Genomic DNA, 18,563 nt, shown 5'->3' with positions numbered 1-18,563 from the left:
AAGATTTAGTTACCTTCTGTGGTCAACATTAAGAAGTTATTACTCAAATTCTGTTTGAAGAGCTAAGAGGAATTAAAATGTACAGGAAAGATCATTACATATCATGAGCTAATTTTCTAATGAAAGCTTAGCAAGTGATAGATTGTTTAAGCCTCTAAAGGTTTTAGTTTTCTGCTCAATAATGCAGGTTGAGAGTGGAGCTATGTTGATTTATAATTTGTTACCATCAGTTTTTCCCAGACAGTGTATACACATACTGTAATACAGTATGTGGCCTCATTTTATGTACTTTCCTTCATGTTGTGTTCTTCACACTTGAACCTGAAAGGAAAATAATAACTCACTCCAAAACTGATCCTGCTCCAAGCATAGCTGTGTTTACTGCTCAAATCACCTGAGAAATGAAAAGAGGGTTTTTTCTCCTTTAATTTTTTTCAGGATCTTAATTTTGCAAACTGTAACTGTTTTCATTCAACAATAAATAATTATTTTATAGTTATCTTTGTTTCTGTTGGTCTTTTTTGTTTGTTTTTTATTTGAATTTTTAGAACTGAAAAGTTTAGGTTTTTTTTTTTTTGTATAAAGCCTTGTTGGGCAGACCCAGGTGTGGGAATAGAAAACCTGTGTTTAAGGTTCATCTTAGTCTCACAAATTCCCAAGTTTTTGGAGAGTCTGATAAACCTGAATCAACTGTGGCCAAAATTATAAAATTTGTGAATTCAAAAACCTACAAAAAGAAGCCATGTAGTCATGATGAAGTCTTCTGCTTCCGAAGGGTCTGTGTCAGTATTTAGGACATGTTATCTTATTATGCTTATTTCTTCCATGCCACATTTAGTGATATAAATCTCTAAGAGTTTTTATTTATGTTTCCATAAGTTGCACAAGAAGGGCCTTCCTCCAGGACCACTGGGAGATCAAGACTGTGTCATGTAGTGCTGGCAATGGGATTTCCTTATTCTTTCACTAAGGTTTTAATTTTCACAAATTAATAGAATCTCATGATGTTTTAAGTGTTTTTAATTCACCGTCATTTAATATCCAGCCCTCAGCTGAATACCCTTTCTATTTAAAATGTAAAGTATAATTTCAGGTTTTATCAGTCAAACCTATAGATAGAGTTTAATTTTAAAGCTTTTTTTCTCCCTCAATCAGCTCATGAATTTAATATTTCTTGCATAAGAACTAATTTCTTAAAACTCCTCTCACATTCAGTCAGCTGGTCACAATAAGATTATCTGCTTTATGTGGCCACTCTTAATATTGTTTGTTCTAATTATAGAATTATGCTTCCAGAACATGCTGCCTATGTCCAGTGTACACTTAAATACTGGTCCGAGGTCTCTATAAGGGCATGAATTTAAGATGGCACAACCACGGACTTCGTAGAACACTGAACCAAGATAATTACCTGGGTTTTGCAAGGCATGATGCTTGGTTTTCAATAAATGGGATGACTAAATCAGACAGAGACCATGGGCATGTAACGCGACTGTTTCTTGGTTTTGTGATAAATGGTAAATAATCCATTTATCCAAAAATCCAGATAAATACATTCTGGACTCCATTGCATGTGGCAGATGTTTCCATGCCAACAGTTAGTGTCACTAGTATTACTATGTAACAGTAATCAAATTAGCACAATATCATCTTTTGCTTGTATATAGCCTTTTCCCTGTCTTGCTCATTTTACCATCAACTTTTGCTTCGTTGATCACTGTGTTACAGGAGTCCCATATTAATGGAAGATGACTGTGTGTAAATACAAATGGGTAATTAAGATGCCAGTTCAGGGAGCTCAGTAGCATTATATGCATCTAGTGTTTTACAGAATAACCCATTGCACATTGCAAATGTGCTTTTTGAATTCCTTTTTTATCTGTAGTTGTTTACATGTTCCAGACCTCTTGTGGAGTCAAGTGTAAGGGGAAATGCATCGCTGGAAAGATAGAATCATAGAATCATAGAATAGTTTGGGTTGGAAAGGACCTTAAGATCACATAGTTCCAACCTCCCTGCCATAGGCGGGGACACCTCACACTAAACTATGTCACCCAAGACTCCATCCAACCTGGCCTTGAACACTGCCAGGGATACAGCATTCACAATTTGGTTGGTCAACCCATTATAGTGCCTCACAACCCTCACAGTGAAGAACTTCCTTCTTATATCTGACCTAAACTTCCCCTGTTGAAGTTTGAACCCAAAATGGGAGGAGTTTTCAACTAGCAATAATCACACCTCAGATTAACCTCATTGGCTACAATACTGCCACTGTACAAAGCTGTGATATGACAAAGATGTGAAAGAACACTCTCCTAAGAAGTACCAACATATCCTCTGACTCAGCGAATACCTTTCCCTTCATTGACACTTTTTGCCATATGTGAACAACATTTGGCAACCGAAGAAGACATACCAGTGCAAAAAACCCACCCTGTGACACTCTATTCCCTGATCCTCAGAAAACAGGCAGTAACAGCATCCCTACTGCCGCATTTCTAAATAACTGTACTTTGATGAATAGGCGTGAGATTTGACTTTCTAGATAATGATATCAGTTAGCTCTTCTGAAATCTTCAGGAAGATTCCAACTACTCTTCCGTTTAAAAAAAAAGAACAATGGAAAAGTGCAGAAAAGGCGTGAAACAAAGAGATTTTCCTTCTCTTAGGAATATAATCGGCATAGTGCAAAAGAAATTCCAATTGCTCCATTAACGATAACAGTAGAAAGGCTTGAATAATTAAATGATTATTGTATACAGGGATTTCAATGGGATTTGTAATTCACAAAAGTTTTTCAATTATTTAGATTCCTAAAGTGGAAAGAGAAAAAATTGAAAAGGAAATTAAAAATCCCATTAACCGCTTCTGCTAGATGTGCACCTACACAGGCACACGGCTGGTTCCCTTTGCAACTGCAGATGTTTTAAGACAAAGGGTATCTTTGGGGAATGACAGCCAGAAAAACACAATTGTTTTGGGAAGAAGCAATATCTATTCATGTAGAAGAGGCCAGAGAATTAATGAAAAGCTCAGAGATCATATTAAAAGCTATCTAACCCCATAACAAATGTTCCCTTGGATAATAATAGTTCATCTGGGACCATGTCCTGTCAATATGTTTATTTAATAGTTTGCTGCTACAATGAACAGGTATCAGTGGTATATTTCTACTTGAGGTGGATTTTTTTACGTTCACTGAGGTTTCAACTAACTTCTTTTAAACTGTTCATTTCTTTTAACAACATTGATACTTGCAAAATTGTACATCAAAATGTGAAAATAATTCTATTTATATTACTATGATATATTGGATTTTCCACAAACAGCTTTTACCAAAAAACATTACTCTTGAAACCTATTTGGAAGCAAAGTCATATTTTCTGATTGCCTATAGTTATGTCTGAATCATGTAATTTCAAACACTAAATATTATGAACTTGACAGAAAGCTCATCAAAGTAAATGAAAGGAATTCCACTGACTTTCATCATACCCTGTGTCTCGTAGTAAACAGCTTCACAGTCAAGCTCAAATATGTTGCAACAATCAGTTAATTATACCATGGTCATGTTTGCTGTTTCCATGTCTGACTGATCTATGAAACCTATCGTTATTAGCTGGTTTTTTTTTCACTATCCCAGGTTTAGATTGAAATCTCTAATGTCCTTTCAAAGTACTTTCATATATGTAGGTTTTTCTAATCAATACATTTTTGCTCATCAGCTGCTGCAGTAACAGGGAACATTTCCTCTGCATACAGTGAACATCAGATGAGATCTTACACATTTTGGTATGCTGTTAGCTGTATACAATTTCATGGATATAATACCTGTGTCTGTGTGGAACTATAGGAAAAAAATAAATAAAAAAGAGCATTGAAAATATTGAAATTATATACCAGTGAATCAAAAAAGAATTAAAAGAGAATAGCATAGGATGCTTAGAGATCACTGAAATCCATAATCCTACAGAAAAGAATTTGACAGTGCCTCATTAACTAATATGAAATGGGATGATAGTACCATTAAAGTTTTAAGGGAGAGACCCTTTTAACAGACTGGCTGTATAGAAATCATTCTTGCAAGTACGTTTTTCCTCAGAGATTCTAAAAGGCCAGATAAAGAGAGGTAAACAGCAAAGTTGGGGCAGCCATGCACTACCTTATAGCTCTGAAACACAGTGACCTTAGGCAGCAAGAGGAAATTTCACTGGATATGCTATATTGGCACAAAAAATGAAAGGCCTGATTCCTCCTTCAGAAAGGCTTGGGAGCACTTCCATTGCCTTCAGTAGAAGAACTGCTGATGGGGGGCAATTACAGAAGAAGGAAAATCAGATTCCAGGCTTGTCAACCTGACAGCTTTCATTGTAACTTAATTTTAAAAAAGTACAAAAACAAAAGGCTCTTCTAAAAAGAATAATATAAGATGTTAAAAGTGCCTAAAGTCTCTTACTGAAGTTTCATCTGAAACCTTTATATAGAAGAAAAACAACCATCTATTTTGTAGCTTTACAAAAAATCTTGGATGATTGAGTTTATAGTAACTTGAGTTTTCTTCTTTCAGTTTTAACACTAATCACAATTTGGAGATGGACATTGATTAGGTAATGCCACCCAAGCACTAGTTCTTAATGATGCAAAACGGAAGCCTCAGAACTAAATTGTGTTTTCAAAAATCATTGTGCTCACAGGGCCTGTATATATCCCTGTCTTTTTCAGCTTGAGGCCAGCAATAATGTTGCTTCATTATTGTAATATGAAGGAAAGAAGAGAGAGAAAACCAGGAAACTATTCCTGCTGTATTTAGAGGTAGAGACTGTAGAGGCACTTCAGTGAAGATAAGCACCAGAGGAAAGTATTAAAACAAAAAATGTACTATTTTGATTACATTATTAGAGACCATATTTATTCTCATTTTTATCACTTAATCTGTTCAGCAGCCATAGATAATTTGTTTTTTCTCATGCTACAACTTCAGAAGTATGTATAATAATTCTTTATTTCACTGCATGTTAAACAATAAGAATTGAAATAACATACACAGCTTAGCATATTGCATGTGCTTAAAGGGCCTAGGGTAAAAACACCCTTTGGCTTTGGCTGGGCCCAGCAGATGTTATTACAGTGCTGTTTCGTTACTGGAAGTTGGGTAGATTGGCTGTTCTCCAATTTTTTCTTTCAGTGTGGGTTTATTTCCTTCTGGATGCTTTTAACTCAGAGTATTTTGTAAAAATATAATTCTCAGTCATTGGAATGGATTTGTGCATGGTAAGAAAGAGCTACCAATGGTTTGGTTTGAAAACTACAGCTGCAAGGAAAGTCTGACTTGTTAGGGAAAAGAGGAGTGGAGATCTACCACAGAGCTCAGGATACTTTTTAAAAATTAGAGGAGTAGAACTCACACAGAATAAATATGTTCTTTCCTCTTCTCCTGTCCAGAACCATTTCTTTTTTCTTCAGAGTGAGAAGTTATAATAGTCCACATCATCTTGCTTTGAAATGTAAAATAAAGGAGCCTTCCTCTAAGGAAATGTCACAGCAAAAGTGTGCTCTATTTCTCCATAGGTGTTTTTTTTTTTTCAGTGGCTGATATGTTTTCATTACCTTCACTTCTTGTTCATCTAGAGAAGATTGATTCACAAAACAAAAAATAAAATTACAAAACTACAGTTACAGCTTGTCAAAAGACAATGTCAAATTTATTATAAAATCTCTTATTATAAACATCTTTGTTTCCTTTATGAAGAATTAAAGAATCCAGAAAGTAAAGGTGAATATATTTCCAAATCATAACTAATTCCCTAATTGGAAGAAGGATGATTTTTAGATCATGCCTGCCTAGGTCATATTACTTATTAAATAAATAATAATTGATTGATAAAAAGAAAGCCTTCAACAAAGAAAACAAAAGATATCATGTGAATAAATCAATCGCCTGAAACTGAAGCTTAGTAGAAAACAATTGACAAAAAATCCATTTCCTAAAAAATTATTACTTTGATTGCTCAGCCAGCCTGTTAAAAAGAAATGAATGCCAATTTTGTTGACATGAAAGGGATCATTCTTGGTTTGATAAATAGTTTGACTGATGCTGCAAATATGAAAGAACATCTGAAAAATGTTTTATATATAAAGATGACAGTTTTAGTTAATGCAGCTTGGAAAGTTGCCTGAAGAGGAATATATGCAAGCTAATGTTAAGTGCACATATAATGTAAAATATAGAGAAATACGATTTTAGATTAATTCCTTCTTCATTTATTTTAAGCAGTGGTAGAAAAGTAAGAAAGAAAGATGTCATAAGAAGGATACAGTATGTATCTCTTCATGGCATAATATAGAGATTCCAGACCTGACATAAAATAAACAAAATTGTGCAAATGAGAAATACAGAGATATTTTGTAGGCCAGAAACAGTTGAGTTTCTCCTATAAGACTAAGGAGTTCAAAGCACTGATTAGCCTTGCTTAATTAGATTTTGTTCAGAACCGCATTGATACAGCCATACTCTTTCCAATTCTGGACCTAACTCCTAGGATCTATGATAGGCTTTTTCATTGCAATGTACATGTCTTAGTTTTAAGCAGTGTCAGCCGCTCCTCCCTGTGACAGAACGCAGATGATGTGGGTTTGCGAGGCAGATCACGTTCCTCCAGCCTTCGATCCCTGACAGTGCCCACCAGCACAGCCAATGAGGTCAGGAAAACATAGATAATGACCTTTTCTTTAGGACACACTCTAAGCCTCAAGCAGCTTCTGGCCTAAAAGCTTCCTCAGTCAGAGGTGAAATTTTTGTGTTTACTAGTCCTCAGTGAACTTTTCTCCTAGGAACTTACCCTGTCTCTTTATAGGCTAATGTAAACTTTTTAACATTTGATGTTCAATTGTGCCACGTAGTATCTTGGTTTATTTTGTAGTGTAACATTAGGAATAAAAGGTAGCTAGCCATATGTAGAAGAAATGTCATATAAAGAAGAAAATAAACCAAAACAAAACAGACACATCCCACCCCAACAAAACAAACAAAATCTCCAGTTTCTGGTGGACTGTGTCAGGAAAATCTAGAAAAAAATTCTTCTAATAATAAATGTAGTATATTTCACAACAGAATACTCTGTCCTAGTGTTCTGTTTAATGGTCAAGAAACACGGAAATTAAAGATAATGTATTCCTTGATGTTACAGAGATGTGATGAATTGTATCAGCTGAAATAGCAACCACTGGGCTGTATGTCACCAGAGTCCTTTTTTAGGTTCTGAATATCCCAATCTTTCCAATTCCTCTACATTTTCCAGGTTTTTGTTTTTTTTTTTTTTTTTTAACCACATCAATGCTTTTGGGTGAACTGTCTGCTTCCAAGCACATTTTCCCATGTGTCATGGTTTAAGCCCAGCCGGTAACTTGGAATCACGCAGCCGCTCACTCAGTCCCCCGCTTCTTCCTCCCGCGGCTCCTGGAGGGATGAGGAGGAGAATCGGAAGAATGTAACTCCCACTGATTGAGATAAGAACAGTCCAGTAACTAAGGTATAATACAAAACCACTACTGCTACCACCAATGATAATAATGATAAGGGAAATAACAAGGGGAGAGGATACAATTGCTCACCACCTGCCGACTGACACCCAGCCCGACCCGAGCAGTGATCTGGGCCTTCTGGGTAACTTCCCCCGGTTTATATACTGGCATGACGTGCCATGGTATGGAATACCCCTTTGGTTAGTTTGGGTCAGGTGTCCTGTCTCTGCTTCCTCACGGCTTCCCCTCCTCCCTGGCAAAGCATGAGACAGAGAACGTCCTTGGTTGGAGAAAACATTACTAGCAACAACCAAAACCATAGATGTTATCAATGTTGTTCCCAGGCTGAAAGTCAAAAACACAGCACTGCACCAGCTACTAAGAAGGAGAAAAAATGACCACTGTAGCTGAACCCAGGACACCATGGTTTCCCACCTCCATCATATGTTCTTTCATTATTCTTTATCATTTTTATTTGTAAACCTTAATCTCTTTTCATTCTCCTTATTGCTGCTTTGCCATCCACTTTTTCCTGCCCTTTTTTACATATTGCTTCCTCTACCATCTTCTTTTCTTCTGTTTTTCGTTCTTATGTCCATACTCCTTCCCAGCTAAGGACACTCTCGTTAAACTGGATGTGAAAGTCAGAGGGGGTTGCTTTGCTCCTCTGAGAACTGCAGCTCCTCAGAGAGTAGGAGGCTTTTTCCTGTAGTTTCCCTTCAGAAGTTTCTTGTACATATCACAATAGATACGGAATCACTTCCATTCTCTCCTGAAAAAGGACTAGCCAGGGAATGGATCTTGCTATTGACACCACACAAGAAAACAGAATGACATATATTGTGAGAGAAAATGATCCTCAGTGTAAGATGATCTCACTTTCATTCAGAATAATGGGATGCTGGTTCATTTACTTGAAAATGCATTTGAACTCAATTCTGTAAACATGTTTCTTCAGTATAACCATGTGAGGCATTCATTCTAACCCTCCGAGGAGATCAAAATGTTATTGGTTACTTGTATTATCGATGTTTTAATGCAATACATGTCATAAAAGGTTCCCTTTTCATTTCATATTGTCCTTCATATTATGTCATACTTCATCACAGAATGTGCTGTCAACAGACATAGTAACAAAAGACAAGCTGATGTGGCGTGACAAGATGAGCAAAGGTCGCTTTGATACTACATGATGTAGTTTTCCAGAACATGTCAGCAATGCCATAGTCTTAATATTTTTATTAAGCTTTTTATTAAAAGCTTTCTGCTTTTATATAATTTTTTATGTAGTTGAGCCGCCATTTTGCTCTGTTCTCCTGAGATTTCTAAAGTATTTAGGCTTCTAATTTATAAAAATCAAAGTTCAGGAGCCCCTCTACTCATTTGAGATCCCTCATGAGAGTCTTTAAATCCTGGAAAAAGCAGAGGTTTCAGAATCGGCCTTCTTTCAACAGTATCTTGCATGGCTTCTTGCAAGTATATGGAGAATCTTCATTACTCATATCTGTTGATTTCCATCTTTCTATCCCATCATCTGCCCAAGAAGTAAAACTGCATTAATCTTTGCATCTGACTGTAGACACTTGGATTGTGGCACCATCTTTTCAAAAATGGGACTAATTTTCTTATTTTTTTGTTAATTACCTTGCAGTTCATGAAATGTATCATGTTCTGTACCTATAGTGTTTCCATAGAATGGGCAGAAGTTATCTGTTTGTGACAGCTGAGCATATATGAATTTAGTTAGTTAAAAATTCTAAAATAAGTTTCTTTAAAGGGGAATAGCTATTAGGCAGTGGTTCAATTATGCATTTAAATTCAATGGAAGTGTGGATTATTACTCTTCTGTTCCATGGAAATAGATATGAGCTGAGTAGACACTTTCAAAAGTTTCTTTTTGCTCATTTGTAGTTACTGCAGTCTAGTCATGCTGCTGGAGAGGTACTTGAGAGAAAAGAAGGTACATAAAATCAAGAACCACCATCCAAGAATAATGCCAAGGAGAAACATCTGTTTTCAGCTGTGTGATCATTACACGAATGGGTTAATTCTAGGCTAGTTTTTCTTCTTCTAGTTACAATCTATGTCAAGTGAATAGATGAATTTGTCCCATTTTCACTTCTCATTACAAGGTTTGTCATGAAAAGTGAGTTATCACAGGATTTTATTGCCTGATGTGTTTGGTGAATTATGACCATGTGCAGAGGACATTTACTCTCTTTTAGTATTGTATGGCTTGACTGACTGACCGTTTCTGGGCATGGAAGGTAGTTCATGGGAATTCAGTGCCTTATTTCTTTGCATACAAAGTCAAAGATGACTCTTTTCAGCAGAGCAAGGAAAAAAATTGGATCACATTTAAGTGCACATCAGGATCAGGCAATGTTATCCCTGTGCAGCAATTCTGTAAAATTAAAGGAAAGAAAAACTAAGGCTGCAAGCCATGGTAGCAGAAGGGCTTAGCATAGTTAAAACTTTTGGCCTATAAAATCATTTGCTTTAATGTTGCCTGAGTTCTGACATCCAGGATGTTGTTTCTCTGCAATGCATTTTGTCCTTTGTTTCTGTGTTGAAAATATTAGCAAGCATTATTCATGGTGAGAAACACTGTCATTTGATGGTTTTCTAATAAGACCATATGTCAAGAGGGCCATTACCTTTTATTTTTCTGATATTACCCAGAGGTAAAATGTCAGGATACATCCCAGAACCTTACCCAATTACAATAACTAGGAAAGAAGATCAACAGAAAGTGGATAGAACATTTTAACAGGCTGTATGTTATGTTTTTTCCCTTATCATTCACCTGCAGCTAGGCTTACTATATTTAATATGTGAGGAGTGGGGAAAGAAGGATTGATTTTACTTTATAGATATTCAAGGAATACACATTTCTTTATGTCACACATTACAGATATAGTCATATTATAGGAAATTCCTTCCTATGATACTACCACTAATGATAATAATGGCCATTACATTAAGGCTCTCCATTTAATATACACGTAAATCATAGATATCTATAACATAGTGCTAATAACCAGGTTATAGGACAGACGGGAGGTAAGCCGTCCTGATATGAATGAAGACACTGTAAAGTTGCAGAGTCTTAGAAGTGTAATAAATGTGCACTACACCAATCAGTGCTAACAGAAAATTGAAGCTATGCCGGCTCCTCAGTAAACCCGCTTAGAATCATGGACTGGTTTGGGTTGGAAAGGACCTTAAAGATCATCTAGTTCCAAGCCCCCTGCCATGGGCAGGGACACCTCCTACTAGACCAGGTTGCTCCAAGCCCTGTCAACCTGGCCTTGAACACTGCCGGGGATGGAGCATTCACAACTTCCTAGGACAATCTGTTCCAGGAACATCTGGACCTTTGTTATTTATGTAGAATCTACCAGTACTTGGAGGATAGCAGGTAACATCATATTAACATGGCTTTGCAAGTCCATGTGAAAGACATGCATAACCTCTCTGTCTGTCTGAGAAACTGCAAAGGGTTTCAGCTGCTACTCCAACAAAACACACAGATGTGAAGTTCAGGGTGAAGTAAATATATGGTGGAATATATATACATACATACATACATACACACACATATAATATCATTTTAATTAATAAATTTAGTGGAGGCGGTGCTCCAGTCTAATACCAAGTAATGAATATGGGACTTCAGTGCTGGAAACATGGACTTCCACAGTGAGGGATAAAGAACCCAGCTATATCAGGAAAGAACAGGCCCCATGGACTGATCTCTGGCCTTGAGGCCAGCTAGCATGGTTCATACAAATTTATTCCTTTTACTTAAGAAGGGCTTTATCTGAAGAATTGATAGGTCCTGACAGACCTAATGCACTGGAGAATCTTGCAGGCACTGTAAAGACTGTTTACCTTTGGGAGGACTAGCAAACAAAGTGGAATATTTCCTTAAAGAGTTGCAGATCCTTTGTTGAACTGTTTAAAGGACATCAAATGTGCATGCAGCTCTCACGCAAACCTCAGTCAGTTTTTAACTGCAGAGAGTAAATTGAATGGATAAGCTATCTGAAGCTGCTTATGGGAGCAGTTCTATAGGCTTTGTGGGACTAAGTTCTGCTTTACTGAGTAAAAGTTGAAGGACTGAGGTCCACAATCTGTGGTCAATCAGTTACATGAATATGGTTGTTCCAAAGAGAACCACCAGCAATTAGTCATGCAGCCCTACCCAAGAAAGCACATCATAATCCCTTTAATCAATCCCCAACAAGGAAACAGTGCAGGCAGAAAGTTTAATGCATTTTAATCAAAGGCCACAGTCATCTGAATCTAATGTTACAAAAATACTATCAGTCACCAACAATACTGCCTTCCAGTGTGCGCTGTGCAGAGGTACAAACAAACCATGCGTAAAGGCTATTAACATATTTATCATTAAATGAGGTCTAATACCAGATTTGTGTCTAGCCAAGACATTATTCCTTACAATACAATCCATTAGCTGTGCATAAACATGTTCAAGCAATTTAGATAATATGGGTAATGGTGGAACAGACGATAGCGCTACCCCAGGGTAAAATGATTCAGACCGGTGTCACTCCAAGCTTCATGTCCAGATATAAACTGACTATTCATAATAGCAAATTAATCATAGGAAAGCAAAAGGATGGGGGAAACAGCAATCAAATGTGTTGTCATACTCTGAAATCCAAATTCATCCATTCTGACCAGTCTTAAATAATCCTATTGTCCAGTGAAAAATGTGCCCAAAAGGATGGGAGGAGGAAGATAACTTTTTTTGCCTTGTTTGATATTGGGACATAGTAACTCTTAGTTCAGAACACTTTTTCAGGGAACTAATCTCTATTCAAGTTTTTCTAACTACAATGGAGGATCAGCACTCACCAACTTGAACAAGGAATATGTGATTGATATCACTAAAGAATCAGGGTAATATGCTCTTGGCATCCAGAAGGATGAGCTCTAAAGCAGTATTGGCAATAGAATTGTAAATTGGTTTATTCTGCTATTTGTGGTTAATATTACAATAGGTAAAATTCTAATAATTTTTGAGGGAATCAAGAAGTTGTATGTTCTCTTGATTTAGAGCAGTATACCTACTTAGAAATCATCTAAGCACCTTTCAGGACAGCATACATGAACCGGTTTTAGGAAAATCTGTCAGATGTATTGCCATATTTCTACAACAGTAAGTTTGTTGTCTTTATATTTGTGGGGAAGAGATTCCTAATCCAATTTTATATTACCAAGATCATAATCCTTTTGCATGATTACTTTTATTCTGACCATCCACACACTTAGGATTGGATCCTAGCCAGGATCACAAGGAATAGTTAAATATTGCCTGTATAAAAATTCATGTGCTGCTTGTAGAGACCATGTCCCAGGGATAATTTTCAGCAGTGTTCTTTGACTACAGGAGGAGAAGTGTATATGTGTGGAGCTGTGGTAAATGTGTTTTATATTATACAGCTGACTGACTGCTGTCTCATTGAGTGTAAATTAAACTGCAAAAATTAGAAATCAGGAGCATTTTCCGAAATACAAAATACAGCTCTGAAGGTCTGCTCATGACTGATTTGCTACCAGCGATCGGGGAATAAAACTGAACTATTTTTTTGCAGTTGGGTCTTCATCAAGGGCCAGATTCAAGATTTCTTGGATTCAACAAAGAGTTCCTTCCTCCCCTTCATCAGATATTTCATCGTACTCTTGTTTAGGCCCCTAGAACTGTATATCCATCATCAACAGGAGGAACGGCATCTCAGCAAAAGCTCTCAAGCTTAGAGCCTTGCTTTCCTTTTTTCAGTTGTCCTGGCAAAGAAACAAAATAGTAATATGATTCTGATCCCAAATAGCTCAGTGGACCATGTTTATTTTCTCAAGCACCATGCAAGGTCTGTAGGGGTTCTTCAGGAATTGTGACAATCCATATACTAACAAAATGGAATTATACTGAAGCTGATCATTAAGCAGACACATTGTATCCAGGTCATTAAATTCAGTTGTATATGAAGGGTTTAAAAAAGATTAGTGATGTAGTATAGTGTAGAAACTACTCAAATCCCAAACTTCAGTGAATCATGGTTTGTATATTGATTTTTCAAAGTCAAAAAGTAATGTATTTTCTTTCACTTCTTGGACAATTGTATGCTAGACCATAATGTTTGTTGATCACCATTCTTTTATCACTTTCCATTGACCATTTGTGTCCATAGTTATGCATAAGGACTATTGATTAGGTAGTAATTACCCTCTAATGTTGGTCACCTAAGGTCATTGGTACAAACTTGCCCTTCTTGATTTTTGTTAATTCAGTTATTGGGATTTTGTTTTTCTCATTTCCAGTTTTGGAATTGATTTCCTATTTTGTGCCTTTTTACAAGCCATGCAATATTTAGGTTGTTTACGAGCTGCGAAGAACCTTTAACTTTATCAGTTGTCTGAGGAATATTTATTTCTGCTGCTACTATAGGCTAGTCTTTAAGAATACGATATATATTTGCTGGGTAAAATCTAAAGTGGGAATAATTAGTGTAAAAAATGCAACATACTCAGAAAGAATGTTTTTATTTTTTTTCCTTTAGGACACTTTTTTTCCTTTGGGTAGACTGTTACTCAGATTGCATCTCCTCTTCAGAATGCATAATGAATTTACCCTCTTGTAGAAGTTACTGGCGTGTGAGTAGGGTGGAAGTATGTTTGAAAACATGGGGCAGAACTTTAATTCTAGTCTTATAGTCACAATAGCTGAGCCGGCACAGGGAGTGGGAGTACTAATTTACTACTGAAGTGTGGCTCCACAATGAATTATTGCACTCTGCAAGCAAATAATTAGAGATGAATCTGTGAGATGGGGCTATTGTTTGATACACTTGTCTGCTATGTCTGAAATTGAATCTTGAGTTATTCCATAGAGAGGTCATATCTCCCAATCCACTTTCACAGAACCTATCACACCAGGGGTCTGATCCTGGTCTGATCCTCACTGAGTTTGTCTTTGAGATGGCACAGCCACAGAAGTTATGATAAGGAGTAAGAGAGTTTATTCGGTCATCAAATTGCAATAAATGTGGGTGACATTCAAGCAGACAGTTTTGGAAGCAGTAAAGCTAATCAGCTGGTGTTTTGCTTTTTTATAGACTTCTGTAATTTAAGTCTATTTTCATGCCTGCACATACAAAGGACATTAGCATTTCATGGCACATGCATTTTTGAAAATTCACCCAAGCCTGCTTGAATGGCCGCAAACTGCTTTTCTTTCTTTCTTTCTATTTGTTTTCTTCTCTGGATTGCCTTTTATGTAGCTCTGTGATCTGAATCTGTTCACGTAAGTTCTGAAGCAAATAGAATTTTAATTGTCTCCTTCTCCAGGCAGTTCATAACAATAATATTGGTGGCTTAATGAGTGACTAAGCAGTTTGGACATGTTTGTGGGAACATTGAATCCATCTCTGTAAATTAGGAGGCACACTTCTATAATTATCCATTGTAAAAGGTATCTGCCTGCCACATAGAGGAAAATTAAGCATATAATTTTGTTAGTAAGTATGCTTTGGCCTAAAACGCTGTCAGTGATGCAAACTCAAAAACTTTGCGGAAAATGTGTTGAAACATGTTAGACACTTGATTCTTTGCAAAGTGTAATATGAGTTTCAGAAAGTGTTTTAACCATTTCAGGCTTTACAGGCTTCATGACTACTGGCCATACTGCTTTGTCTCTGGAAATCTGAAATTCCCCATGGCTGTTGTTCACACTGACCTTTACACTGGCTTGTTGTCCATACTTGACATGGATCAGGCAGACAAAAGCTGCTTTCCTCTTGTCCATCAAACTGAGTTCTTTCTAATTTGTCCTTTAAGGCCATGACATGCCTTCTGTGAATCTTTTGGACATGACAAATCACAGGAAAAGCTGTTTTTTCAGGAAGGCCAGAATGTCATATTCTCTTACAAAAGCTATGAAAATGACTTCAAGTATTTACTGCTGCTACTATGTACAAAACAAAGCAAAACAAATCATGATTCATTATAGGTTCACATAGCTGAGTTATTCTAGCCCTAAGATGAAACTGTGCTATTTGATCTGCCTATGATTTGCCTATCTAAATATAGTTGTGCCATGAAACAGCTATTCCTGTTTCCTGATCCTCTGGGAGGTAGCTATAGTGCCAGAGACAGGCAAATGATTTTAGCTGGTAAAGAAAACAACCAAGCTCCTCTTCAAAGAACACACTAACTTGAAATTTTGCCCACAGATACATGTTTTCCAGACCAGAACTGATGTGAGCCTTGCTATTTCAAAGAATGAACAGAATTAGTGTATGACTTCTTTCATTAACGATCTTCATATGCTTTGTCCGCTGTCACATAGCATTGTCCTGTGAAGACAAACAAAACATGCCTATGGGATATTTTGCAGAAAATAAAATTGTTTCTGTTAATAATTTTATGTTAAATGTATGGGCCAGAGGTAACATGTGGTTCAGTGTGGCATGGTAGAATGAGACTTTTCCATTTTGCCCAATAGTCAGATGCTGCTACTTAAGTTTTAGTTTCAGGTCTTGATGAGATATAATGAAAGTGATAATATTAGTTTTCAAAAGAAAAGAGAAAAACAGAAATTTCAGAAATGTAGGTAAAAAAGGGTAAAAATTGGGCATAGATGATTGAATGCATGCTAACAGAGCTACTCAGGAAAAGAAAATGTCTTCTACAAAATAAAAGAGATTTTATTACACTGAAAATGTCTTTCAGTTACTGTGCTTATATATGATATCATCTGACATCCTGACTGTAGAAATTTTTGAAAAGTGATGAGGATCAGCCAATGTGGCTGAGGTCAGCAGTTAGTAACTTCTCCTAGAATTAGGACTGATCTACAAAGTGGAATGTGTCTCAGCTCTTTAAGTGGTTTTGAAAAGAAAAAAAAAACAGCTTACAGTGGCAGCCAACTCTTCGGGCATTTGCAAAATGCAGTTTCACTGCATGGTTTTTGGTTAGTTAAATTAGTTCACACTTCTGTCATATCAAGAAAGCAATTTTGAAATGTTTGAGGTGAGATTGATCCTACTACATTTAAGAATGCTAAAAATAAGTTTCTAAACAAATTCTTTGTTTGCAGACCCGTTCTGTAATCAATAGAGATAAACACATTCAGAGAATAGCCCAATCATTCTGAAAGTAGAAATCCGAGGCAGGTGGTAGCCCAGGCGTATCTACTTCTTTTCTTGAGTATAAAAAGAAGCAAGAGAATGAGTTGAGAATTGATTCCTAACTTCCAGGTGGCTAGACTTAAGACACATTATTCAATCTGTTATGTTTTTTTAAAATATCTATCCCTTTTTGCTCCCTTTTTTTCCCAGCTAAACTGATTTCATGTAATCTCTTATTGCAGGTGTGAAATAGAGTCCTGTTCCTTTTAGGATTTTCTATCAGGCTACAATAATCACACTTTCAAAAATCTAGATTTTGATTAGTAAATACATCTATTCAGCCTAAATGTGAGTTTCATATAGTTAAGTAGTAAAGAGTGTGATAACTCCTATTTAGCCATTGATTTTAATCACTGGCTAAATGATTGCCAGTGGTTTTAAGCACTCTCAAAAATGAAGCATCAGACCCTATATCAGGGCCAGTAAGTTCTGCTCAGCTGAAGGGCATATTACATTTTGCCTGATCTCTCCCTATAATTCTTCTTCTAGTTGTGTTTACTGATGGAATAAGGACAGCTAGAGGACTCTTACCTGATCAGCTCATTCAGCAATATTAAGTGAACTTTGTTTTATGTTCAGACAGTTTAGCAGTGATGCCTTTTATATGACTAATTTATGTCAAACATGTCAAGAATGTTTTTTCAGATGTACTGCATCCAGTATGGCATCAGCTAGCTGCTGTTCAATACACAGCTGCATACCTAAGTGAGCAAAATATTAAACATATCTATCAGGTCTGAGGCATTCTTACTAAGAAAATCCACTAGAAGGAAAAACACAGCAGGACTCAATGTACAAAGTGGCTTTTCTTGAGAACTTGCTGTAATTTCCTGTCTTTCAGCATCCCTCATTGCAATTTTAATTTATGATGCAAAACCATATAACTTAAATTTTTTGTCCCATTCCAGTAGGCAGAAGACAAAACCCAGAGAGAATTTGTAATGTATCATAAAAAGAGTGTGTGGAATCTATAGGGCAATTCATGTGGCATTTGTAATGTTGTGGTCATTGTCATGAAGTTCAGTATTGTATCTCAATAAGGTGTTATGACTCAGGTGTGAATTATTTCATTCAGGCTGTTGCTGGGTTTTTAGCCATTGTTGATGTTTTCAAGAACACTGAAGGGGCCTAAATGCTTCAGCACTGTTTGTGAAACTTACCATACAGCAAGATTCAGGCTCCCAGCTGAGAGGTTTTGCAAAGGACAGCAGTTATTTAAAAGTATTTATAAATGCCTATTTTTTAAAATACCAGATCATGTTAGGTGCTCAGTTCACACCAAGATGCCTATCTACCCCTCATTGACAATGGAAGGATCGTTTCCGTAATATAGGGAATATTCCTTAGCTGTGCTGACACCTTCATGTAATACTGGAGGACTTTATTGCCAGTGTAGTCCAAGGTACCAAACCATGTAATACAACATGCAATTGAAAACAGCTTGAGAAATACTAGGTCAGTTTGTAGAGCAATTCCTCTTAGACTTCCTTGATGTTTGAAGCACCACATCATTCTCCAAAGCCATCTCTCTTCTAGCTACTTCTCTGTTGAATAGATTGGGTACCTTCAACACTGGCTTCAGCTTATGTCTTTGATACTCTTCTCTTTAGGTCATTGTATTCAATAAACATAACATTAAAATAAGCTACCTCTCTTCAAAATTGAATAAAACATTTCTCAGCAGTGTGGCTTTGGCTGTTACAGTATTGAACAGAACACATAAATGTAGGTTAGGTATTAAGTACTATCATGACTCCTCAAGGTTGGAAAGATTTCAGATTCAAAAGGAGTAAAATAAGACAGACACCTTCAGGTGTTCATGAG

General features: G+C 36.6%; 1 protein-coding gene and 1 non-coding gene across 2 annotated transcripts in view; one reads left to right on the top strand and one right to left on the bottom strand.

The window, feature by feature from the left end:
* Positions 1 to 18,563, top strand: part of RIT2 (Ras like without CAAX 2) — a 171,527-nt gene that overhangs the window by 114,040 nt on the left and 38,924 nt on the right. The window lies entirely within an intron of this gene.
* On the bottom strand, positions 2,152 to 2,286 carry LOC115601423. Its single transcript, XR_003989342.1, has one exon. It is a non-coding gene; the product is annotated as a U4 spliceosomal RNA (small nuclear RNA).

The sequence above is a fragment of the Strigops habroptila genome, chromosome Z (genome assembly GCF_004027225.2).
Source record: "Strigops habroptila isolate Jane chromosome Z, bStrHab1.2.pri, whole genome shotgun sequence".
In the NCBI taxonomy this organism is placed as follows: domain Eukaryota; kingdom Metazoa; phylum Chordata; class Aves; order Psittaciformes; family Psittacidae; genus Strigops; species Strigops habroptila.
The sequence above is the reverse complement of the archived record's forward strand: the minus strand, read 5'-3'. Positions and strand labels throughout refer to the sequence as shown.